This window comes from Prionailurus viverrinus, chromosome A1 (assembly GCF_022837055.1).
Source record: "Prionailurus viverrinus isolate Anna chromosome A1, UM_Priviv_1.0, whole genome shotgun sequence".
Lineage (NCBI taxonomy): Eukaryota > Metazoa > Chordata > Mammalia > Carnivora > Felidae > Prionailurus > Prionailurus viverrinus.
The window spans coordinates 233,979,124-234,006,340 of NC_062561.1; the positions used below are offsets into that span (position 1 = coordinate 233,979,124).

Consider the following 27,217-nt stretch of genomic DNA (forward strand, 5'->3'; position numbering starts at 1 on the left):
AGCGGAGCCTGACAGCGTGTTCATTTCCTAGTGTAAGCTGTCTCATAGTATTTGCAAAAGATCGTATTAGTTCTGCCACAGAAAGCAATCAAGCTTATTACCCATGACCAGAGTCAGAATCCATTTTTGTTCAAGCAAACAGGTTTTACTGTATTGACATGATGAGGATAACTAGTCAAGGACATTTAAAAACCTGAAAGGAGCAAAGGAGAGGTGGAAAACCACGCTGTGGCGTTTCTTAAACCACCATGTTGGGCTGGCAATACCATCCACTCCATCTCTTCATATTCAGTAAGAAATCTGAGGCCAGGAGTTTGACCACGACCCTATTATTTTTTAGCTTTGGTTGAAAGGCCAAGTGGCCCAAATGTTAGGTGAACGGTGGTTCAAATGGTAGTTCAAATGCGGGGCGCCTGGGTGGCGCAGTCGGTTAAGCGTCCGACTTCAGCCAGGTCACGATCTCGCGGTCCGTGAGTTCGAGCCCCGCGTCAGGCTCTGGGCTGATGGCTCAGAGCCTGGAGCCTGTTTCCGATTCTGTGTCTCCCTCTCTCTCTGCCCCTCCCCCGTTCATGCTCTGTCTCTCTCTGTCCCAAAAAAAATAAATAAACGTTGAAAAAAAATTAAAAAAAAAAAAAAACAGTTCAAATGCTAGACAAATACAGGCTGGGAGCCCAATCTGGATTCTGGAAAATCCAAACAGGCCTTCTGTCATGTCACTAAGAAGAGAGCGTTGTGAGCCATCCTCCGTAAGTGCAGAGAGTTTCATTTTCTCTATACAAAGTTGCCAGTGCCTTGTTTAAGATGGTGATTTGTCCTCCCATCTGGATATTGTTGGTTCCAATTCAAAGCAGAGGACTGACTGGCTACACTCTGAAGAAAATCATTCTTACCTGTCTCTTTGAACTCAGGAATAGAAAATGACCAAGGAGCACATCCTAGTCGGGTGTCATGTCTGCCCCCACTGGGTAGGGCATGTAGCACCGGAACAGGTGCAGAAGTGTGCTCAGAGTTCAAGTTAATCTGGTCTCAGCCTTCCAGAAACTGACATCACCTTAATTTTACATCTTCCGTGAAAACACCTTAGTGTTTGGTCTGCAGTGGGGATGCCGATGTGGTGTCTATAGAAGTTAGAGTTTTTGTTACTGACCCCTTTCAGGCAAGTCCAAGGTACAGGAAAATCAGGCTCGTGGCAGCTGGCACAGATACCGTGAGTGGAGTGAGAACCACCTAGAACATTGTGTGTGTGTGTGTGTTTTAAGGCAATTTCAAAACTGCTTCACAAGTTCACAAAGTTGTCACCCTTAATTTGGGTTAAGAAAGTTAACAGTGTTTTCTCTGCTGAAGGTGTTTTCTCTTATACCATGACTGCTGGCCAAAATCAAACTTTAACTTCTGCACTTTGAAGGAAAGCACAGTGTGAACCTTCAACCCAGGCACCTACAGTCACCACTGAGACTCTACATCATCTGCAAAGAAAATGCACAAACTTGCTCCCTTGTAGGATTCTTCAAAAGCGTATAACGAAGCTTGCGTGTTACGCCCCTTGATGTGACTTTTGAAGACGTTATGAAATGTTAAATGCCTCATTCTGTGTGAATTTGCTGTTGCTGTTTTGCGATACAAAATAAACTTCCTTGGGATTGTTTTGCTTTTTTTCACTGAACCTTCTCCAACCAAAGCCAACTTCAGCCCTTGGTAAACTTGCAGATAGTTACTGACCTTAAAATTAGTTTTTAAAAGACCATATGTATGAATCATAACGGAACTTTGTAGATGAGACAGTGTTGCCTTTCCCTTCCCTTGAATGAGAAAACAGAGTTTTTGATTGCCCAGTTGGAATCCTCATGGATTGCAGATCTGTCTTCACTTTCTTGGGTGCCACCTCCCCCCTTTTTTTTAGTCCTTACATTTGGTTTTTCAAGGTTTCTTTTGAAACCTTGTCGTTAGAAATGTGTAATACAAATTTCCAATAGTCTTCACTTTTATGTTTTCTGTTCATCAGTTTGTTGGTCTTAAATGCTCACTGGAGAGAGCTGTCTGGCGCTGTATCCAAGAATGTTGTTTAATGACACCTGACAGGTGCATTGTGTTCAAGAGTCAGTTTGAGACACCGATTGTGACACCCCAGGCCGGGAGCTCATCCGTTGCTGCATTTGGGTCAACTATGGAAAATGTTGAGAAGGGGCAGTCGGGGGGGTGGGGTGGGGCAGGTGTTACCCACCAATCAGCAGAAACCAACTCACACCTCCTCCAAGTCCCAACGCTGAGGAAAGCAAACATATTTATAAGAAAATGAGCTGTTATTCCAGAAGGGAGAATGCCGTGCCCACTCACTGCTCTCGGTGAATTGCCAGTTTCTACGATCCAAGCCAATTCATTTTATTTTTTCAAACAAATTCAGGAAGAATGACCCTGAATGTTGCTCAGAGTGCCATCTTTCCTTCCATAGCATCCCCTCCCTCCCATCTCTACCTGCCAACACTTTGGGGGACGAAATAAGAGAATCCCGATTATGTACAGTATAAATTGTATTATATTTTTTGTACTTATGTTTTATGTAAATAGTTTGTCTCATGCAATTGTATGTGAGCATTGAAATAAATCCTACCATTTAGGAAACAGTTTAGTGCAATTCTTCTTCACATAGCCACAAAGTCTCCGTGCTCCCGGCTGTGCTAAGGCCTGACAGCTCCTTGGAGGGTTCCATCAGAGTGAGCCTGGGCAGCCTTCTGCACAAATCCCCTATCAAGCTCCTGTTTGTTCTGCAGATCCTCAGGCATCTTGAGTGGTGTCCGAGACTGGCCCCACCAGCCTCACGATGGTTCTGTGATACAGTCAAGAAGCGTTAGCAATGTTTCTATGGGTAATGGGACATATGTGACAAGGAAAGCCAATCAGGGTTTTAATTTATTAGGAGTTTGTGTCAGATCCTGTGGAAGGTTAATTTGTTAAGTTATATTCATCTCTCCAGCACACCATATTCCGTTATTTCTTGCATAAAACAAGACTTTTCTAGAATGAACTGCTGACTGTCAGCATGAGCACAGAAGATGCATGGCCTAGGAAGCCCACTCTGTTGAGTGAAAGCCACATTTCATATTTCAGTATTCATGATCCTGTTACCTCTTTCTTTCTCAACTTTTCAATACACAGTTGAACAACACAGGGGTCAGGGACACTGACGTCAGCAGTTGAAAATCCGCATATAACTTTTGACCCTCCTCCCCCGCCACAAAAAACAACTAATAGCTTACTGTTGACCTTACCAATAGCAGAAAGTCGACTAACACATGTATTTTTTATGTTGTATGCATTATATACTTTATTCTTATAATAAAGTAAGCTCGAGGTAAGAAAGTGTTATTAAGAAAATCATAAGAGAAAATTTACATTTACAGTCCTTTTCCATATTAATAAAAAATAAGAATCATGCATACATTGTTCAACAGCCAACTGTTTGTATGCGTGTATATATATGCATGCACATACATAATATACACACATGTATAGACAAAATATGCATAATTTCATATGTATATATAATTTTTAATTGACTAAAATGCTGAAAAAGCCCATTTAATGTGGAGGCAAAAATTAACATAATAAAAATATATAGTGAAGCATGTTATAACGATTAAGCTGTTCTTAACCACAGATAATGAAATAATTACTGTTTAAGTTTTTTAAATCTGTATTTGCCCTGATCACTCGGGCTGCCCACACGCTTAAAAGACCTCGCTCCTATTGCAAGGTTGGACGCCTGTTAGTGCTAAAAGAGTCCCAGAAGAAGAATTTCTTAAAGCTTCTCTGGGAGGTCTGTTCTCCCCCCGTTGAGCTCGTTGACAATCAAAGTGGTTATCAGCTGTGGCTGCACGTTATCTGGGGAGTTTTTTGTTTTGGGCTTTGTTTTTGTTTTTAATAAATATCACCCAGACTCCATCCCCGACCAATTCAGTTGGATTCTAAGCATCTCTATTCTATGAAATATTAAAAATTTAAAGCATCCCTTGAAGAACCTATTTGGCGGTCAGTTTAGAAAGCGAGGGAAATAAACAAGTGCTGTGCCACAATTTTCCTTCTTGTGATTGTTTTCTAGAATCTTTGTTTATAGAGATCCATTCTACACAATCTCACACGTGCTTATGTGTCCAGCTTCTCTTTTCAGGGTCTACTTCATTCTTAACAAAACAAGATTGAAACACGATTTAAAGTACTGTTTTGGATCCATTTGAAATATATAATGTAAATTTCCATTTAAAGTGTCTCCTGGCTCCCAGCTTGTCAAGAATAAGCAGAAATGATTGAACTTCCTGACTACACGACTATAGCTATTTAATGTAAAAGGAAATTATCTTTTAAATTTTTTTTTTCAACGTTATTTTTGGGACAGAGAGAGACAGAGCATGAACGAGGGAGGGGCAGAGAGAGAGTGAGACACAGAATCAGAAACAGGCTCCAGGCTCCGAGCCATCAGCCCAGAGCCCGACGCGGGGCTCGAACTCACGGACCGCGAGATCGTGACCTGGCTGAAGTCGGATGCTTAACCGACGGCGCCACCCAGGCGCCCCAGGAAATTATCTTTTAAACAATACCCATAATAATATTATTTTCCTGGAATTATACTTGGTTTACATTTACAGCAGGTATGATTTTGTTTATAAAATGAATAGCTAACATGGCTATTCTCTCATTAATCAGCTTGGCATAAGTTTTCTTAGGAAGCATTTGAAGCTCTCACCTCACCCCTGCAATCACAGAGCCAGAACCGAAACAAGATGGCATTTGATAAACAACTGTGTGTTTTGGTTGGTTCAGAGTTCATAAGGCCAGCCACCAAAGGCATAACAGAATAAGTAAAGTCCAAAAGTCACCCTTGTAAAATCATTCCTCACACAATATACAGAGTTATAAGTGGTCATCTCTAGTTTGAAAAGCTTCTATTAATGTTTTGAAAATGAGTCTCACTGTAGAGACACAGAAGGCTTTGCTGAATTACTGTTTTCCAATCGTGATGGATATAGGCTGAATTTGGGATTGTGGAAGAGTCAGTTGTTCATCACGGTAGCGGTTTCAGAGGCCATCTTTCCTCAGAAAAGTTAGGAGTGGTGAGGACAGTAAAGGCCCAACCACAGTTCTCTTCCCCTTCAATTTCCTCCCACGCCTTCACCTCACAATTGCAGTCACTCCCTGTTTCCTGCTAACAGATGCTCCTTACAGGATCTGTGTGCCCTCTGAGATCATGTGTCCCCTGGTCGACATGCCTCGCCGTTCCCTGAGAGAAGGAAGGTGGCGGCCACATCAAGTCACGAGGAAAATCCTGTCAGGAAGATATCCAGGCAGCGATGCCCAAACAGCCCTTCAGAAAGTGGATTCAAGGCAACCCTACAGCTCACAGGACCCCTTCACCCAGCACCTCAAAACACACCATTCTCCTTTGTGACTTCCTCGATAATTTTATCCCCCTTCCTCTGTTTCTTTCCTCACTAGAAGTTCCAAGAATCTAAGTTTTGTGAAAGAGTGGAGTTTTTGAGTGTGAGGTTAACTTTAGGAGAAAGTGGTGAAATTCCCTCGTTTGACAGAGAGGAAAGGATGCCCTGAGGACCCCAGCAGGTGCAGCAGAGACACAGGTTCAAACCTGGCTTGGCAACTCCCCACCAAGAGGGCTTTCCACCCCAGCCTCAATCTCTTCAGACTTCCCTTCACCTGGAAAAAACTAAGCGAATTTCTTACTCCTGCTGAGAATCTCAGTCATCACCTTTAATAACTACGAGCTCTTTAAGAGAATGTTTCATGGTGTACATTTATCCAACTCCCTCTGCTCAAGCAGTGTCCTGATTCTGCATGTAGGGGGCCTTCCCATTCTTATTCTAGAATCTAGACATAATCTAAAGATAAACAAGACAGAACAAGACATTAGCAAGTTTGCACACAATTGGAAATCACACGATACTCCACCATTGGGCTCAAAGAGGGGGATGAAATGATGGATGGTGTACATGTCAAGATCTGTTCCCTCAAGTGCCTTGTGTCTTCTGTGGAGACAGAAGTATAAGGAGGTAAATGCACAAGGTCAGAGAGGACACAGCACATACTCCCTTTCAAAGAGGTCATCATCACCTTGTGTTGAAGATTTGGTGGCCCCAAATCTGCTTAGAAAATGGAGGAGGGGGAGACACGCATATAGGCTTTGCTTCCTATCTTCCTTCTCCTCACCCAGCTTCCTAGATCTTCAACCTGCCCCCAAGGAAATAACAATCTGTTTCTGGTTCGTCCCTTTCCTGAGACCAGAATACATTATGAGGTCCAGGCTTGGTGGGCCTTTCTCAGAAGAAACAGAACGTGTCCTCCCACAAATCTTGGCAGTTATAATTCAACAACATAATTAATTGACACATGTTCCATCTCTTCTGAGTTTGGATAAACGAGACCTGGTGTTTTAAGCCAGTGAGTCCCATAAATAGGGAAAATGCTCATTCTGCTTGAAGACAGCCAAGCAGCCTCTTTTTAGCAATGGTTAGCCTGCTGATGGGGAACCATCCCACCACAACTGAACATTACTGTGCTGAGTAATAAGATTTGTGTAAAAGTGATACAATTTGGGCTTTTCATTCTCCTCTTTTTGTAAGGCATGTTGTTGCCCATACCTGCAACTAATTAAGCCACAATTCTTTGGAAATAGTCGTTAAATCAGACACTTAACAAAGATTGAAAAGTAAGGGTAAATTACAAATATTTTGCTGGAACATCTGGTATACTCGGAAAGGAGGTAACCTGGATAGAGGAGAAAATTGGACAAGGTGACTGTGAAGATTCTAACTGGATCTTTTGTTTGTTTTTCCTCCTAAGGTAGGCAGGTAGGGAACAAACAAAGGACAGAAACCAGCCCAAGGATCACTCTTTCATCTCATTCGGTGCATACAGACTTTCAGTTGCTCTGCTTTTCTTTCTGGAAAATGTAATACCTGCTTCTGAATGCTTTTTGAGAAACCAATAAATTGTTTTGTTTTTCTAATTTATGTCAATGGTACAAACCATTTGACTGTAACCAGTCAAATGTAACCAGTTTCAGTTATAAACCAAAACATGGAAATGAACAATGGAGATTGTACCTGTGTTCCCAAAGTAAGAATTCTACATCTTTTATGAAATTTTTCTAAAGGTTTTTAAAGTGTTGAGTTATTACACCTTAATGATAATAAAAAAAGGGGGGGGGTTGAGATTATTTAGGTCTATTTTCCTCAAAATACACGAAGGCTGACAACAAGATAAAGTACTATCCGCTGCAGGCTGGCATGATGGATTTCTGTAGGGTCTGTAGTTATTTTGCTTTTAAAGGAGGTTGGTGTGTTTAAAGACTCTGAGCACAAATTTCTAAATCATACAGATGATATGAACTCTGCTGATTTTCATACTTGTTAAAAAAATCAGAATTCAGAAATTAGATGATGCTGTACATTTATCACCAATTGATTAGCTAAGTCCAAAAACACAGCCCATACTTCAGAATCTAAGTACCTCTCATCTTGATTTCCACTTTGGTCATCAAATCAAACTGTGGAAAACACAATTCACTACTTTTATCTAACATCTCAAATACCATCAATTCATCGTAGAAAATTGCTAAAGAAATTTAGTCTGTCAGTTCCAGAAAAATGTGAAAATAGATATTGGTCTTTTCCCATTATAGAAACAGTAGTTCTAAGTCATTTATATACCTTCTAGTCTTTAAAAAAATTTTTTTAACATTTATTTCTGAGACACAGAGACAGAGCACGGGTGGGGGAGGGGCAGAGAGAGACAGAGACACAGAATCCGAAGCAGGCCCCAGACTCTGAGCTGTCAGCACAGAACTTGACATGGGGCTTGAACTCACAGACTGCAGGATTGTGACCTGAGCTGAAGTCGGACCTTTAACCAACTGAGCCACCCAGGCGCCCTGTTTTTTTTCTTTTTTTCCCCCATTGAAGATTATGTTCTTTAGAATTTAAGAAAGCTTGCTGTTTATCTCCCTTGGAGTTTTGATCAGTTGAGAAGGAATGGCACTAAGGCAGGATAGTGCTGATCCTGGTAGGCAATGGAAGGGATGGGCCAAGATATCTGAGCTGCACAGGGAAGGACCTATCAACAGGCATAAGCTGATAGGAATAAAAGAAATGTTGGATGAATGCCCAGAACTGAGGCTCCCAGATATCACTGAGTGTATTGCCACTCCTCAGGATTCCCCAGTGACCACCGAGGGATTGTCCACTCCTTAAACCTCACAGTCCTTCCCTCTCTTGTCCCCCATTCTCGCCCTCCTCCCCTCTGGCTTCCTCCCCTTTCCTGCCCCCTCACCTCTGTATTCCCCCACGTTGAAGTAAACAAATGTTCTTGTAGTAGGTCGGTTCAGTCAGGGAGCTGTGTTATGATCGATCATAAGATCTGGGATGACAGTGAGGCGGCATCACCTTCACCAGAAGGTTCTCCAGTTTGCCGGGGTCATGAGATACAGTCTAAATTAGGCCTCGTCCTCTCTGGGGTGCCCTCCCTCAGAAACCTTCCAAGCGGATCAGCTTCCTTCTGTCTCTCCTTGATGTGTTTTCCTGGTCAGCCCTAAGCTGTGACCATCACTCGGGGCCTGGTGCCAGTGCTTTTGTTGGCAAGGTTAGAAGCAGAAATCCAACCTGGGAGGAGGGAAGGAGCGGGCCCGACTGAGGATTCACCTTTACCCCTCAGAACTTGTGAGACCTGTGTCCAAATGCTGTCAGCTCAGGTGGTGTGGGCAGCAGCTCCTTCTTGAGCAGTCCGGCATGCTGTATGTATGGTCCTCGGTCTCCTCCAGTTGTGCTGACACAGTGTGACAGAGAATGACATCGCCGTGAGGGATGGGCACTGCATGATCCCACAGCTGTCCTAAGGCAGCTCCACATGGGAATTCCAGTCTACTGGATACATCTTCAAGACACGTGGACCACAGAGAAAGTAATTGGAACCTTGCTTATGGATATTTCCCAATTTAACAGCCTCTAATCCTTCAGTTTCCAGAGTGAAATGGGAATGTCATGTCTTGGGTAAGAAATCGAGGGGCGCCTGGGTAGCGCAGTCGGTTAAGCGTCCGACTTCAGCCAGGTCACGATCTCTCGGTCCTGGAGTTCGAGCCCCGCGTCAGGCTCTGGGCTGATGGCTCAGAGCCTGGAGCCTGTTTCCGATTCTGTGTCTCCCTCTCTCTCTGCCCCTCCCCCATTCATGCTCTGTCTCTCTCGGTCCCAAAAATAAATAAACGTTGAGAAATCGAAAGGGCCTTCTTTAGCTTCGCTCCGGGACAAGTTCCCATCATTATGGCCATGACCCAGCTTAACGGCAGGGTTGTTACATACCAGCTCCGTGTATGTTGGGTGACCAGATGTCCGTCTAGCGTACACGGTCTTTGATGAACAAACTCTAAAGACCAACATGCATGCCCTGGGAGTTGTTCTACGAATCTCGAAAACGGGCATCCAAAGGTGTTGCTGGTTGTTTGAGAATTGCCAATTCAGCGAGGAATGGAACACTGGAAGAAAAGAGAGTCTGAAATGAGCGTGAGTCCAGTGGACGGGTTAGTTTTGACCTCTAATGCCAGGGGGAGCAAGAGAAAACTAACAAGAAAGAAAACCAAGTAAAATCTTAGCCAACACAGATTTAATAAAGTGGAAACACTGAGAATGCTGATTTTTCTAAAATTAATATATCACTGAACTTCTGACGCTGACGTAGTGGCTGAGGGAAGCTCAGGAGACAGCACGTTTTTGGGCACACACCATTTTCTAGATTTGAAAGACTTTTGTGAACTCCCTCACAAGAGACTAAGGAAGATGCAATCCACATAGTGGTAGACAAGAAAACTTTATTTTAAACAGGTCTGTGAGGGAGAAACCATGTCTGACTGGATGGCCATTCCCTAGAGCACATAGTTAACAGTGACAGGTCACTGGTGTCAGCATGACAGGCGGTATCATTGCATTCTCTGATGACCTGAGAGAGGGGACGGGTTTCAGGTGCTCAAACCTGCTGAGGGCACAAAGTGTTTAAGCCTGAAAGGACCAAGGGAGAAGAAGAAAATGGCTCCCTGAAACCCGGTAGGTCATAATCCAGGGAACCCGTAGGCTATTGCAAAATAACCATATGTGTTATTGCTCTTGGAAGGCATCTTCTAAGCTGTGTGCCAGGCTGGGGAGTCTCCCATCAGTTCAACCTCCCGGAAGAAGCTGTCGGCTTCAACCTCACCGAGGCTGACATATGGTGGCACCTGGGAATGTGTGTCTGCGGTTAGAGACAGGAAGAGGACTAGGGTTGTACTGGAAAAGAATGATATAGAAAAAATGTCAAATGTTGGGAGCAAGACCACCCCCATCCGTGATGAGGTCCATGTCTGGCTCTGCCTCTGAGTGGTTTTTGGCCCTGAGTAAAAGTGGGGGAATTTGAAAAACAACTTGTACCAGCAAAGTCCCGGGAGCGGTAGAGGTGGAGACACATCGCAAGTCTCAGCTTGATGTGAAAATACAACCTTGTGTCTGATTCTGCCAACTTAGCTGTTATGGACTGAAGGCTTCTTTCTCCCCCACCCAAATTCATTTATTGAAGCCATCACCTCCAGTGAGACTGTATCAGGAGATGGTTCCTGGAAGGAAATAATTAACGAGTTCATAACTGTGGGGCTCTGGTCCCACGGAATTAGTGTTCCTATTAGAAGAGACACCAGAGAACTCTCTCGCTCTCTGCACATTCACTGAGGAGAGGCCATGAGAGGACACGGTGACGAGGTGGCCAGGCAGCCAGGAAGAGAGTCCTCACCAGAAACCAAATTTGCTGGCACCTTGATCTTGGACTTCTGGCCTCCAGACCTTAAGAATGTCTTTTGTTTAACCACCCCCACCCCCCGCCCCTGCCGCCCCCAGCCTATGCTATTTTGTTATGGCAGCCAGAGCAAGATAATTGACCAGACTGGAAAAAGATGCTGGAAAGCTCCTAGCTTGAGGTATGTTAAGAGAGGCCACTGAGTCCATTCAAATATGCAGACTTTTATTAGTTCAGGAGTAACAGTGATGAAACATAGAGAAAAACATTCAGTTTTCTGCCCTCCGAAAGTTCACGATGCAAGGGGAGAGAGGGACTCTGTGCATGAAACATAATATAACATGGCTAAAATCACACCGCTGTGGGAAGCTCAGGTCAGGAGCGATGGGGTTGCCCAACACCTATGGTTAATTTCCCCAACAGTTTGTTCTTTGACGTGAGTTCAGGCCGTTGGAATACTTCACATTTTAATAGCTTGAGAGTATTAAGTTCGTGTGTTCTGAAACATTTTTTCCAAACTTTTGTGATACATATTAATTTTCTCAAACTAGTTTACCATCCTTTGTTTAAATTATTTGAGAAGAAAAAAATTAAAAGTTATTTGCATGTCCTTGATAACACTAAATATAATAATTATAGCTAGATGTTAAGTAGATGGATGGATGGGTGGATGGATGGATAGATGATAGATAATAGATGGATGGATAGATAGATGATAAATAGATGACAGATTTTTAAATCTTTCAAAGTGCATACGCATATCTTTTAAGGAATGGAATCTTCAGAGTATGGTTCATGGAAGGAGGTGTGATTGTCCCTTTAGGAGTGAAGATTATTTGGTGACATTCCTAAGGTCACACAGCAAAGCCAAGGTTGCCCATGGCTAGATCAAAACTTTCCTACAACTGTCTGAGCACTTGAACCCTAAACAAGCCTGGTGTTTAAAAACATGTGAAGTGCTTTCAAAGGTCAGCCTGAGAGGAAGAAAACAGGAAGAGGTAGCGGGAGACAGTAAAAAGAGTACAGAGAGAGAGAGACAGTGCCTGATAGACAGACTGATGGCGAATCAGACAGTCTGGGCTCCAGGAATTAGAAACTTCCTCCAGAACAAGAGAGAAAGGCAGTGTGGGAATGCACGGGAACAAAGAGGAAGGGGCAGGTCCCCTCAGCACTGGCTCCTCTCTTCCCCAGGATCCTCGTGGCTGCCATAGCTTTCTCTGTGTGATCCTGAAATTCATGGCCCCTCTACACCAGGAGCCCCCACGGGGCTACCACCTACCTTTTTCTTGTTTCTACCTGGTGGCCCACTGCACACCAGCACTAGAAGGTGCCCAGGTGATGTCTTCTGGGTAGACGGGTTGAGGAGAGAAGACTAGTGGGCGTTTACACACACCCGCAGATACGCGTGACAGCTGGAAAGTCTCTGTTCTGAATCTAGAACGTGCTCCTGTTTGCTGCAGGGACAAAGGGAACACACACTCGCTCGCGTAAGCATGACAGCGAGAAGGGCTCCTCTATGAATTTGGAGAAACGTATTTCATGGACTTGTAGTCACTTACGCTTAACTCACCGTAAAATACAACATTTCTTTTTAATTTTTTTTTAACGTTTGATTTATTTTTGAGACAGAGACAGAGCATGAACGGGGGAGGGGCAGAGAGAGAAGAGAGGGAGACACAGAATCGGAAGCAGGCTCCAGGTTCCGAGCCGTCAGCCCAGAGTCCGACGCCGGGCTCGAACTCGCGGACCACGAGATCGTGACCCGAGCCGAAGTCGGACGCTCAACCGACTGCGCCACCCAGGCGCCCCTAAAATACAACATTTTTAAGCACATACCTAAGCCCAGATCCCACGTTTAGAGCATCTGAAGCTTATATAACTTAGGGGGGACTTTTGAAAGGAAAGGAGGGCAAAATTCCCAGTGCAAAATCAAACGTGAAAAGTATTTATTTAGATTTTAAAAAGCGCGACAAATTTCAAATTAAAAAAAAAAATGATAGAAACTGCTTATCTGATCAAGTCAAGAAAAACAACAACAGAGCGCTTGTGTTAATCACCTGGCAACCCATTCTAGAATAATTTCCCATATGTCTTGCTTGCATGCCCTTGGACCCAGCATACAATAACGCTTGTAATGTCTTTCTCCATCGTGAGAATAGAAAATAATTGTTAAGCCAAGTTGATTTCTCGTTATCAGTAACGTGTGTTATGTGGAATCACAGGTGAAATTTTAGGATTTGATTTCTAAAATTTTCTAACATTTCTAAAATTTCTCAAGGGTTCCAAATTTGGAACACTTCTGTCCACTTTCATTTCTGTGCGAGCTGAGACAGCAGATGATTACTTACAGAGACCGGATCTTTCTCCTCCACTACTGGCAGACTTCAGGGGCTGTGCCCAGGACAGCCCTCTCACCCCTCACCTCTGCATCAGGCACGTGGAGGACACGAGAGAGGGAGGTGACACGGAGGTGACTGCCAGCCTCGTGCACACGTGTCTCCAAGCCCAAGCTGAATGTATCCCCATCTCAGTCGCCTGATAGAACCCCCCTCCAGAAATGCCGCCAGCCACTTCAGCACCTCCTGATACAAGCAGACATGTGATGGAGAGAGAGGGAACCAGAACGGAATGGGGGAGGGATCTCCACGGCAGTGGAATCATTGACCACATTTTAGAAGACCACACGGCCGCGGGCAGGTGAGGGTCCGGGGGCCCCCGCTTGCACGCCCCTAGAGCGGGGGAGGACAGAGAGAGGGAGAGAGAGAGAATCCCAAGCAGGCTCCATGCTGTCAGTGGAGAGCCGGACGCCGGGCTCGAACTCACGAACCGCAAGCTGACACTTAACCAACGGAGCCGCCCAGGCACCCCAGTTACAGTGAAATTGTACAGCACTGTTAAAAAAAAAATTTTTTTTAATCCCATGGCAGCGGAAGAGGGGAAATGTGCTTTTGTCCGCATCCATGATGGGGAAATAGTGAACCAGTTTGGTCAGATGCATATTTGGGGGACTGTTTAAGAGTTCCACAACACGTAAATAAGTTATGATTATCTAGTATAGAGGTGCCCGTGGGAAGGGAAACGTTTAGACTCTCGATTGTTCTGTGGAATAGAGAATAACCTGTTCAAAGAACGCTGTCCCCTGGCTTCGCATTGTGACAGAAAGACCTGCTCAAACACGACCATTCTTATAGCTCTTAGGAAGGAAGGCTTTCTTTATACCTAAGGTAATATTCTCTTTTAGCATGAATTATTTAAACAAAGAGTGTGATACTTTAACTTGTTCAAAAATTACAGAACAGATAGAGTTTCTGTGGTCAGAAGCTAAGGTTGCTAATTATCTTGGGCTGTCAGCCCTTGAGATAACCAGAGAAAGAAGGTTTTTTTTTGAAGACAGGTGGTTTGAGTGTTCATTTCTATTCTCCTTTTCTATCGTCAAAAGAAATGGCGATGGAAAGTCCCTCGGGGTGAAAAAAAAAAAGCCTAAAATCCAGCCTCCGAACTTCCCTTCAGAACATGGGGACAAAGGTCCTCATCACTTCACCTAACTGCTCCGAAAAAGGAGACGAAAATCCGCCACTGAAACCATATTTTATAGTCAGGATATACGAATTCTCACTTGACCCTTTTACTTTGCGTTTTCACCGTTTCGAATGTTCCAAAGTTTTCCAGTAACCACGATTGGGAAAATTTGCAAAGTATTCCCAGATTCAGACCGCACGGGTCGTGGCATTTACCAGAAGGGTGTTACTGGGATGAAGGGGGCCGCGAGTGAGAGACAAGATGTGAAAACACAAAGTCAGCTGCAGAGGAAAGGAGCACATCTCACCCACAGCCGGACCGAAGCATCGGCGGGGTTCTCCTTGCACACGCTGGCATACGCATAAAGTAGCCTTCGCCAAATGCTGGTGTTCGAGGGCGGCGGAAAAAGAGAATTTCTTAGAAAATAAGAGTAAACGTAAACATGCGTTTTTAGTTGTTGTGATACAGTCCAAAGGAGAGGCACCAACAGGAGAATCAAAAGTCTGGATACCTGTGGCCAGCCAAGACGGAAGCATGTGGACCCTCACGGGGCTGAGGCCATTCTGCCCCCGGGGACGGAACCGGATCCAGAACCAGCCTGAAGACGGATAGCGGCATTGGCTTCGAGCTGCACGGCCGATGCCACTCAGCCTTTGGCAAGTTTCTGGAACCTGGGAGATGAGGTTTTTTTTAGGAGAATGAGAGCGGTTGTGGGGTAAGGTGTGAGAATGTGGGTAAGACCCCGAGTCCTGGGTCTAGAAAGGGGTTCAGTGACTTCTCTGAAAGGGACAATGGAACCTGGATAATACTTCTGCAATAATTTAGTTTCCATTTTTCTCTTCCAGGTATTCTGTGGCGGTTCCCCTCCCCCCCTTGTCACCTGTGCCCTTTGAACTAAGGGCTCACAGCCACGTGCAAGCAGGGAGAGGCCAGAGGAGGCCAAGTCCTTCCTGTGTCCAGTCTGTCCAGGGCCACAGAGGCGCCCCCTGCTGGCTCCTGCTGTGGAAAGTGGTGGAGGCCCCAGGGACCTGGGCCCACTGTGGTGAGAAACCAGGTGGCCCCGAGATGGCACAAGACAAGCCAGGACAGAGTCCAAGGGGCTGTGCAGGTGGGAGGGATCCAGGTAGGGGTGGCCAGGTAGAGAACGGGTTGGATGGAATGTTGACCTTGAATCTCCACGAGATCACAGGCCTCGGCCGCAGATAAACACATGGCTCTTGTGTATAACTGTTCCCTGTGGGGCTTTATACGTTTTTTTGAGTATTTTAAGGAAAAGGTGGTGGTGCATTGGAGTCTTGGCCGTGTGTCAAGGAGGCTGGATGGGGATGCTGGCAGGAGAGGATGGGAAGCAGGGAGACAGGACCCAGGGAACATGTGGCCTTTCCCCAGTCCTGGAACCGAGACCCCTGCTGGGGTGCTGCTTCAAGGAGCCCTTCTCCGTGAGGGCTGTGTGAGCCTCAGCAGAAACTCAGCGCAGGCTCGCTGTCGCAGTGCGGAGTGACACGAGTGGCCCAGAAAGCTGTCTCCGCTTCTGTGTGGGACCCGGAGCTCTCCGTCCGCGGAGACCTGGGGCCCAGGGAACAAGCGTCAGCACCCTCGGTGACACCGCTGGGTTTCCCAGAGGGGTGTGTGCGGCGGCCCAACTCCCGGCAGGTGGAGGGGCAGAAGCTACTGGATTGAGGGAGGGAGGCGGGCCCGGGTGAGGAGAACGGGCCCTTCCTGTGATGTGGCTGCGGGTTGGCTCCGCCCGTGAACACGGCCCCGGGGCTCCGGCTGTCCTGGGCGACACGTGGCAGCGGGGCGGGAGCGCCTGGGCAGGCCCCGTGCAGCCCTGTGGAGCACCCATGGAGCATCTGTGCAGATCGGAGGAGCACCCCGGAGCACCCCGGGAGCACCCCGCGTACCTGCGGAGCACCCACGGAGCATTCATGGAGCTCCCCGCATACCTGCGGAGCATCTGTGCAGATCGGAGGAGCACCTGCAGAGCATCACAGAGCACTCACGGAGCGCCCCAAGTACCTGCGGAGCAGCTGTGCAGATCGGAGGAGCACCCCGGAGCACCCCGGGAGCACCCCGCGTACCTGCGGAGCACCCACGGAGCACTCATGGAGCTCCCCGCATACCTGCGGAGCATCTGTGCAGATCGGAGGAGCACCTGCAGAGCACCACAGAGCACTCACGGAGCGCCCCAAGTACCTGCGGAGCAGCTGTGCAGATCGGAGGAGCACCCCGGAGCACCCCGGGAGCACCCCGCGTACCTGCGGAGCACCCACGGAGCACTCATGGAGCTCCCCGCATACCTGCGGAGCACCTGTGCAGGTAGGAGGAGCACCTACGGAGCACCCACATAGCACTCACAGAGCACCCCAAGTACCTGCGGAACACCTGTGCAGATCAGAGGAGCACCTGCAGAGCACCCACGGAGCACCCCGAGTACCTGCGTAGCACCTGTGCAAATCGGAGGAGCACCCCCGGAGCACCCACGGAGCACCCCGAGTACCTGCGGAGCACCCGAGGAGCCCCTTGCACATCGTAGGAGCACCCATGGAGCACGTGTGCAGCACCTGTGGAGCACCCCGGGAGCACCCGACAGCATCCTCCGAGCGGGCGGGGTGTGAATGGTGAACCCACGGGTGGCCCTCAGCTGCACGCGCACCCGCTCCCGCCCACCTGCTGCCGACCTCCCCGCGGAAGGGCCCGGGTCAGAGAACGCGCACCTGTCAGCCGCACGTGAGTGTGAACGCGCGTGAACCCCGGAGGCACGGGAGAACCGCACCTGCTCGCCACGTGCAGTCGAGGAATCGGAGGGTCTGTCTGGAAGCGGACGACCCATCACTGCACGGGGGGGGGGGGGGGGGGGGGAGTCCCGAGAGCCCCTTCCTGGAAGTGACAGGTGGGTGAGGCCGGCACGACACCCCTGTCCCCGGGTTTGGCGCCGTCTGTGCGGAGATGGGGCCCCCGTGCGTCACGGAGCACCTGAGGGCAGAGCTGCTCCTCCTCCGTGTTCCGCCCCGTGTTCGCGTCTTCACACACTGGAGGCCACTCGCTGCATCGGCCACCGACCTCGTCCAGCTGCCCCCGCTCCGAGGAGCCACCTGCACCCACTTGAACCAACAGAATTTAGCGCAAACCGACGTTTTCGCAGCAGCCGGGTCTAAACCCGGATCTCCTGTGTGGTGGGAGCAGTCCCCTAGGAAGACGCCTTTCTGAAAATCCGCGTCTTTCCCGAAAGGTACGTGGAACCGAGGCTGCGAGGCCGGAGTCAGCTGCGGGTTGGGCATTCGTTACTGGGCGGCATCCACCTGCCGCGTGTGCTCAGGGGGGCTGAGGGGGAGCCCTGGTAGGAGGCCGCTGTGCTGGCCCCGGGGGCCGCGAGGGCGGGGGTGTCAGGGCGCAGGGGGATCCCCGAGATGGGAATGGGCCGCTGACCTGAAAAGTCGGCGATGGTGCAGATGAAGGGCGGGTGCGGGGAAGGGGGCTACAAACCAGTGGTTGGACTTTTCTGGCAAAGCAGGAGCAGGTGGGTGGGAGGAAGCGAGGGCGCCTGGGGCCCCAGGCGGTGCAGTGAGGCTGGGGGCCGGGTGTGTGGGGGGGTCTGAGGGAGCAGCGAGTGTGTGGGCAGGGGGTGAGGAGCCAGGAGGAGGCAGATCAGGAGGAGCCCCTGGGGGGGAGTGGTGGGGGGAGAGCAGCTTTGTCAAATCACAAACACGACTCTTACACCCTGTGGACCAGCGGCTTTATCCCTTGTCAGCTGTGCAGCTCGTTTCTTTTTAAGCTAAAACGACCACGGGTGCAGGGCAGTGAAGGGGCGGGTATGGCTGAGGCGCGGGGACACCTGCTGTTGCTGCGCTGTTACCAGGGCCAAGGTGACCCTCCCGGTCAGCTCTGGGAGGACCCCGCACACTGGGAGGCCCTGCTGGGAAGGGTGGTGCATCGCAGACCCCGAGGCGCCCTCGGAGTTAAGAGGATTTGCAATTACAGAGAGAGAGAGAGAGAGAGAGAGAGAGAGAGAGAAGGAGAGAGGGGAGGTGGGGAGGGAATGAAGGGCCTGGGCAGGGCTGGGGCATTCCCTAAGGAGGGGCCCTCCATCCCTGGCAGTCAGCAGCTGTCCCCCTGATAACCTGGAGAGCCGGATGTGGGGTGAGCTCAGTGCCTAGAAAATAGCCAACTGTCTTGTGTATCTTCCAACCCATCACTTTAGCCTCCCAATGCAGTCAGGCTATTTTCTGGAAGCTCTTCAGAAAACAAGTTTCAACAGTGCAGTAAAATATAAAAGGGGGCCTAGGTAACACTAATTCCTATTGTTGGACTGTATAAAGTTTCTGGGGCTTGTAAAGGTTACTCTTGGTGAGACAATGAGACAACGCCCTTTGAATCTGTTTCTCGTACCCCGAGGGGTGACAGCTCACCACCTTGCCAAGTTCAATGTGGCTAATGAACAGAAAAGGATTAGATGCTTGGAAACAATGGAGAGGAAGGGATTTAGGGGGGGAATCCAGGTATGTCTCACTCCTACATCCATACTTCAGTAACTGGGCATTGTTATTTGCAAAATTTTGACAGCCTTAAGCAGGTTAACACAGGAAACTCACAAATGATTCATTACAGGGAATATTGCCAATATTCAGTCTTCTTTGAAACAATAATTATCATGTTTGTTACATTACATTGGAAAAAGCTGTTCTGTGTTGCTCTTACAATACCTGAATAGCGTGACCTGTTTGTCCCAAATCCCCCATTTTCATGCTGCCCACTCTGGACATACTCAAAGAGTATTTCTGAGGAAATTCAATGAATTTACAGAAGAGGTTGTCATACTTAAGACTTTACCATCCAGAAAGCGCTACCCAAATCCCTAATGTCCCTTAAATTCAGTGTTTTGTTAAAATGGAAGATTGTGCATGTTCTAACTGAGGGGGTAGATGTCCTTGGGGAGAGGTGGAGGGGCACACTCGGAACAAGACGGGGTTTCTGCAAGGACTGTATTTTTGTGTTGGAAGCAACTGGAAATGAACCTCTTGTGCAGAGTCAAGAGCTGGTAAGGCAGTCTTATCCACGACGTAAAGAGGAACAGCCTGTGCTCACACATAGGAACCTCATGCCTGTGTGGGGTTGTCCATGAGAAAGAAGAACCCATTCCCTGTGAGGTCTAATACAGAACTGAATGCCTAGAGCCAGCCTGTAATGAGAAGATCTTCTCTGTACGCACCCTCACAACATTTTAAAAGCAAACTCTAAAATGATTAAGCCAATCTAAAGTAATACAATTGATCAGGACCAGTCCCACTACTCTATACAGGACCAAAATAAAATTCTAAATTAGACAACACGGATTCACAAATTTCAACACCCATTAGCAAAATGCCAAGCATGCAAAAAAGCAAGACAGCATGACTTAGAGCAAGGAGAATGATACATTAATTAACAATCACCCTGCAAATTACAGAGATAGGTAATAAAATTAGCAGATAGAAAAGTAAAGCAGCAGCTACAAATAACCCTTGATGCTCAAGAATATAAAGGGAAGCACATACTTGATGAGGAAAGTAATGCAAGCTGTAATTATAAGCATATGAAAAAGATACATATGAAACTTCTAGATATGAAAAATACAATACCTGGAATACAAAATGTGTCAGAAGAAAAGATTAGTGAATAGAAGTCATCCAGAATGAGGAAAAGAGAAAAACAAGACTAGAAAAATAAACAAAGCATCAGTGGCTTGTGCATCATATCAATTAGTCTCACTTATACATAATCATTGTCTGAAAAGAATAGAAGAAAAGAAGGGGAAGAAATAATGACCAAAATTGTACCACCTTTGAGGGAAATTACAAACCCCCATAGTCGGGAAGATCAACAAACCTCTTGAAGTAGAAAGTTGAAGAAAATGACAAGGCGCATCATAGCCAAATTTCTGAAAACCACGAATAAAGACAACACCTTAAAAGCACCTAGAGAAAAATAAGACATTCGATAGAGGAAGCAAACTAAGAGAACAGCAGACTTCTGGACAGAAACTATATGAACAAGGAGAATGGAGTGGCCCATCTGAACTACTGGTAAGAAATTTCGTCAACTGAAAATTCTAGCATGGGGAAAATATGTTTTAAAAACAGGCAAAAAACCACTTTTTCATGCAAGTTAAAGATGAGGAAATCCCTTGCCAATAAACCTTCACTACAGGAAATGTTAAAGAGAGTTCCTCAAAAAGAAGAAAGGAGGATACCAGCTGGGGGAAATGGTTCTAAACAAAGCAATGTTGAGGGCTGGAAATGATTAATGTATGGGTAATAGGAAAGAGATTTTTCGTATTGGTTATTTCTCTAAAAGATAAACGAGCGTTTAAAGTAAAACTAGGAACAATGTGTTACATGTTGATTACATGTGTAGAAATAGTATACAGTGCTTGGGGCAGCAGAGTGGAAGGGAGGAGGGGACATGGAAATATATTATTTAGGTCCAGAATTAGACTCCTAGTTAAGGTCTTCTGTGAAACAAACTTGTATAGTCCTTTCCAAAAAATGACTGAGGGACAATTGGATATATCCGTATAGAAAAATAAGTCACAATACTTAATTATACTTTATACATAAACCGACTCAAAACATATCAGATCTAAAGGCAAAAGCTAAAAGTACAGACCTTCTAGGCTAAAATTTTTTGTGGCATTGAATTAGGCAAAAGATTTCTGGGATTAAAAAGCAGAGCCTGTGAAAGAAAACTGTAATAAATGACACTTTGTCAAAATTTAAAACTTACTGTTTAAAAGACGGTTAATGAAATGAAAGAGGCAAGCCATATTGTGGAAGAAAAGATGTGCTAAAAAAAAAATCTAAGGAGGGGCGCCTGGGTGGCTCAGTCGGTTGAGCGTCCGACTTCGGCTCAGGTCACAATCTCGCGGTCCGTGAGTTCGAGCCCCGCGTCGGGCTCTGGGCTGATGGCTCAGAGCCTGGAGCCTGCTTCCGATTCTGTGTCTCCCTCTCTCTCTGCCCCTCCCCCGTTCATGCTCTGTCTCTCTCTGTCCCAAAAATAAAAATAAATGCTGAAAAAAAAATTAAAAGAAAAAAAAACACTGGCAATATGTATTGGTTGGGATGCGGAGCAAGGAGAACTGTTTCATAACTGGTGAAAACGCAAAATGGAATAGCCATATTGGAAAATAGTTTGGCAGTTATTTTTTATGCAACTAAACATATGTTTATTATGAAGCCCCAAAATCCATCCTAGATATTTACTCAAGAAGAAATGAGAACATCTGTCGATACAAAGATTTGCGGGCATTTGTTCATAGTAGCAAATCAGTGAAAACAGCCCAAATGTCCAGCATCTAACTAGCAAATGTTAAACAAATTGTGGTATATCTATAAAATGAAATATGGCTCAGGAATAGAAACTACGGATACGTACGACTACATTACATGAATTTCAAGAGCATTATACTAAGTGAAACAAACAAGACACACACAGGGACTTTACACGATCTATTATTCCCTTTACATGAGATTCTAGAAAAGGCAAAATAATAGTGACAGAAAGCAGATTTGGGGTTGCCGGGGGCCTGGGGTTGGGGTAGGGAGCACATCATCTCCAAGGAAAATTTCAGGGGTAATAGAAATGACTTTTATGGTTACATTAGTGTATCTATTTGTCAAAGATTCTCAAAGTTTACCCTTGAAGTTCGTTTTGTATTATTTATATATCTCAGTATTGCTGCTGGGAAAAAAATATTAGTCCAGAACTGATAAAATGTTGTGGGCCAGGCAGAGATAAATGTAAAACTTTCTCACTACAAGGTTTCCACAACTAGAGACGAAGTGTTATCTCCCTGAAACAGCTCCCCCCCAACCCATAAGGTAAAGAAAGAACATAAGCACACAGAGAACATCCCTCCATGAGGAATGCGGCCTTCGGTTGGTGAACATTTGGGTTATTTCTAGTTTGCAGCTATTTTAAATCTCAAGGAAGGATTTAAAAAGAAGTATACTTAATATACTCGAAAAGTTAATAGATAGGGTAGAATCTGTAAGTCAAGAATGGGGCATGATGCACAAAGAAGAGGAAATTCAGAGAAATCATCAAATTAAAAAAATCTGTAATTTGGGGGGAAAAAATCTCAAAGGGTAAATGGTAAATTGGATATTACTGGCAGGAAGTCTGTCATTAGAGGATAGAACTGAGGACATACAGCAAACAGAACGAGAGTTAATGAGAGTTAAGAGTCGTCACATAAGGATAGAGAGGATTTAATGTACACCTCAGGCTGAAGATGGGAACAGAGAAAGACAGTAAGAGATCTCTTTTAGCGAGATCTAAAAACACTGTCGGGTACCAGCTTATACTATCTTGCCTAGATTGCTTACAGTTAATAAAAATGAAACCTTTAGACGTTTGGAAAAAATAGAGAAGAAAAGATTTAGGGGCAAAAAATCCAAGACCTGTCTTAATGTCCCCATATATTCTAGAAATCAACCAAACAAATGACAAATTCTTCGAACAGTAATTTGTCAAACAGGGATTACTGTCTGTCCATCAAAGACTGCCATTCCCCAACCATAGTCATCCCCAGACAGTGGCTACCCAGGGAGGGGCCTTATTTCCCTATCCTAGTGCCTTTAAATGGCCAGGAACGTGAACAGTGGAAAATGGTAGGTGTTGGGCTCCTGGGTGGCTCAGTCGGGTGAGCGTCCCACTTTGGCTCAGGTCACGATCTCACAGTTCGTGGGTTTGAGCCCGATGTCGGGCTCCGTGCTGACAGCTCGGAGCCCAAAACCTGCTTCGGATTCTGTGTCTCCCTCTCTGTCTGCCCCTCCCCTGCTCGTGCTTCGTTTCTCTCTCTCTCTCGAAAGTAAATAAACATTAAAAAATTCTAAAAAGAAAAGAAAATGATTATGTGTCTCTACTGCTATGAGTCTCTCCCAGCCTCGCTCATGTACCAGTTGAAGGTACGCTGTGAGTCCTTAGAAGGTCACATGTTGGCTGAGGCATTGGTGTTGCCACCAGGAGCCCTAAAAGACCCAGCATGACCAGTTTGAGGGTCATTCGTGTTGTTGACATATCAACGGTTCCTTTCCCACCCCCGAAGCCCAACACCCGCGTGTTTACCTGGAAGGGTATATGTGCACAACAACTAAACTTTCGTGGTGTTTGAACCATCGTGCAGTGTGAGGTCTATTTGTTAAACAAATCAGCTTATCCTAAATGTGACCAAAGCATCATTTAATGTTTCTATAGTTCTATAGAAACATGTTTTTTTTTTTTTAAAAAAGAAGCATGGTTTCTCTATTAGGAATTTACCCCTTTGAACTTCTTAGAAGATAATTGTAGTCTTTTTCAAGGCTGTTGTTTGCTCAGTAAGTTCTGCCTGCTGTATCAACAGGGATAAATGAGGGGGAAAATGGCTCCTATTCAGAAACAGAACTTGATCTTGTGCATTGTATGTTTTTCCAAATGTTTGCCCAAAGTAATCAGAGTACCTTATTAGAAAAAGAAAAAAGTTGTTATTTTCTTGAAGGCACTGAGATTTTACGTTATGGTTTTGAAATGCCCAAGGTCACAGAACCTATTCCAGTACCTAGAATGTCAAGCACCTGTGAAAGATCACTGCTGGGCTCATGGGAATTATGAATTGATGAGAAATGGAATAGAGGAATTTCAGCATCTACTAAGAAGATACTTTAAGGACTTTTAGGAGAAAAAATATATTTTTTAATGTTTATTTATTTTTGAGAGAGAGAGAGAGAGAGAGAGAGAGAGAGAGAGCTTGCGTGGAGAGGGGAATACAGAGAGGAAGAAAGAGAGAATCCCAAGCAGGCTGCCCCAGCAGAGCAGAACCCGATGTGGGGCTCGAACCCACGAACCTGTGAGATCATGACCTGAACCGAAATGAAGAGTTGGGAGCTCAACTGACTGAGCCACCCAGGAGCCCAAAGGAGAAAAATCTTCTAAAGATTGAAGCCGTGAGTTGAGGTTTTAGGAACATTGATTACCAACTCTCACAGAAGCTGCTAGATCTCGCCACGTTTCTGCTTGCCACTGACTGCAAAGCCGCCATGGCATCCACCTGCTTGTCTCACTGCGTTTCTCCAACGTGGACAAGATAGAAATGATGTTGAGCCACTGATGTAGGAGATGAGAAGGTGCGGGTGGCTCCACGTGGAAATATACTAAAATAACAACAAACGTCGGCCATTTTATGGCATTCACGCAGTAGAGTTATGTGAAGATGTTGGATTACAGGACATACGAATATCCGGAAAAGGAAATGTAGGAGAGGGTCATTTTGAAGAAGGATCTTTGGACTAGCCACCAGCAGATTCAGCCCCAGTCCATCATCAACGGGTACGGTATGGGAAGGCAAAATGGTACAGCTTCTGGGGAGAATGATTTATCATTTTCTTATAATTTCTCATTACGTGTACATTTTCCACCTCAGCCAGAGACCGCATTCCCAGAGAAATGAAGGTTGATGTGCACACAAGTACCTGTGCACGAATGTTTGCAGCACTGGCGTCTGAAATGTTTCTGCTCTTCTTGGCAAGTGGTCTTTTCCCTCCTGCAACTCAAGCGCTGTCTCTACTCCAGACAGGAAGCGGTGAGGGGGTGAGGATGAAAAGATTCCCGAGAACCACCGCCGCACTGCCTCGTCGTCCCCTGTGGTGAAACGTCCGGGAGCGAGAGAGGTTGGAGAATGTCTCCACCTGGCACCTTTCAATTCCAAACAAAGGAAGGATTCTTTGGGGGAATAAACCTGCCATTCAGAGGTGATTGCTAACATGTAATGCTCATTTTATTAGGAGTCAACAAATATTTTTATAAATATGGATACGAGTACTTTTCACATCCACTTTTCTTCTCTGAACATTGAGCGTGAATATGGCCCAGGCAGCAAGCTGTTTGCGTCTCCATCATGGTAATTGGTTTCCAGTTCCCCTGTCAGAAATGTAGGATCTCTGTTTGGGGGAATTTAGGCGGTGTCCAAGTGTTGTTAGAAACCAGGCTGTGATGAGTATCTTTGTAAGTATGGCTGAAGATATTTCTTGTAAATGAAGTTACTGGGTCAGAGTTAGGCACGTATTGAAGGCTTCTGATTTGCTTGCTAAATTGCCCTTTAAATTTTTTTTTAATGTTTATTTATTTTTGACAGAGAGACAGACAGACAGACAGAGCATGAGCGGGGGAGGGGCAGAGAGAGAGGGAGACACAGAATCCAAAACAGGCTCCAGGCTCTGAGCGGTCAGCACAGAGCCTGACCCGGGGCTTGAGCTCACGGACCGTGAGATCGTGACCTGAGCCGAAGTCAGACGCTCAACTGACCGAGCCACCCAGGCGCCCCGCTAAATTGCCCTGTAGAAAATTTACCCTGATTTATATTTCCATCCTGTTTCCAAGTACCTTCACTAGTGCTGGGGTGGGGGGATCATTTAAACCAAATCTCCTTGGTGAAATCCTTCTAAAATTGTGGGGGCTGCTAAAAAGAAACAGATACTTAAATGGGAGACGCTGAGGCCCAATGCATGACTGGTGTAAACCATCTCGATTGAAAGATTACAGGCACCGCTCGTGGGGCAGTGCAAGCAGATGGAATATTTATCTAGTTGGCAGGCTTTGAATTGCAGAATCCCTGCTATATTAGTGATGGTGCATCACTCCTTTGCTCCAAAGACCCTTCCCATCCCGGTGATTTCTGGAAGTCCTCCAAGGACTTCCATGTGTCCCCCCAAATAAGTGAGCCTATCCCTTTGTCCTCCTCTCAGGACAACCCCCCGCTGTCCTATGCTCTCTTCCTGCAAAGCCCCAGGAGGACTGTCCTTGTGGTCTGTCTCCATCTCATGAGAACACTGAAGATTCCCAGCAGGCCTCAGAGCTGTAGGAGCTCCAGGCTGCAGTCTGCGGCAGGGCAGGGGCTGGGAGGGGCGAGGGGCCTCTTCTGTCCTGGCGCTTCACTCTGCAACTCTGGGCAGAAGGTTAGCTGCTGGGCAGCCCGAGTAAGAAAATCCTTGACACGTCAGCGATCTGGAGCATCTGAAGCTCTCTTGTTTGTAGGCTTAAACCAGCAGAGGAGACCCCAGGGTGAGCAGATGTCCCTCACTCCTCAGAGTTCTCTTCCCATTTTATTTCTCCCTCGTCAGAACCTCCCCCCCACCTCCTATTTTTCCACATCGAGCACCATGAATGCAAATGGAAAAGAAAGGATCCTACTGAGGGCTCGCGTGGGCCACTGATGCTCCAGAACACCTGGAGCCAAGTGCACTCTCATGCGTAGCTGCCCGCAGCCTGATTTCTCTTCTGGCTTGCAAATTCTCAGATGCCCTCGGCAAGTGCTCTCTCCCAGGATTCGCCTGGCAAAGGAGCAAAGTAAAATATGGTGAACCGACGATAAATGGAGTAGGTTTTAAATGAAAGAAGAGACGTGACTAGTGTTGTCCTTTCACTTTGGAGCTACCGGGAGGTATAAGAAAGGCCACTGCGTAGCAGGGAGCCACGGTGAGGCACACAGTGCAGCAGAACCGTTAGAAGATGGAGCTGCCCTCTTTTACTTTTTCTTTCTTTTTTCCTCTTTTTCTCCTTCCTTCCTTCCTTCCTCCTTTCCTTCCTTCCTTTCTTTCCTTCTTTCTTTCCTTCCTTCCTTCCTTCCTTTCCTTCTTTCCTCCCTTCCTTCCTTCCTTCCTTCCTCCCTTCCTTTCTTTCTTCTTTTCTCCCTTCCTCCCTTCCTTCCTTTCTCCCTCCTTTCCTTCCTTCCCTCCTCCCTTCCTTCCTTCTTTCCTTTCTTTCTTCTTTCCTCCCTTCCTCCCTTCCTTCCTTCCTTTCTTTCCTTCCTTTCTTAGTTCCTTCCTTCCTTCCTCCCTTCCTTCCTTCCTTCCTCCCTTCCTTCCTTCCTTCCTTC

At 46.3% G+C, this 27,217-nt stretch overlaps 1 long non-coding RNA gene across 1 annotated transcript; it reads left to right on the top strand.

Moving 5' to 3' along the window:
• The first annotated feature begins 518 nt into the window (after window positions 1–518).
• On the top strand, window positions 519–26,363 carry LOC125169378 (uncharacterized). Its single transcript, XR_007153675.1, has 4 exons — window positions 519–1,899; window positions 12,024–12,031; window positions 20,731–20,736; window positions 26,353–26,363. It is a non-coding gene; the product is annotated as an uncharacterized LOC125169378 (long non-coding RNA).
• The last annotated feature ends 854 nt before the right edge of the window (window positions 26,364–27,217 follow it).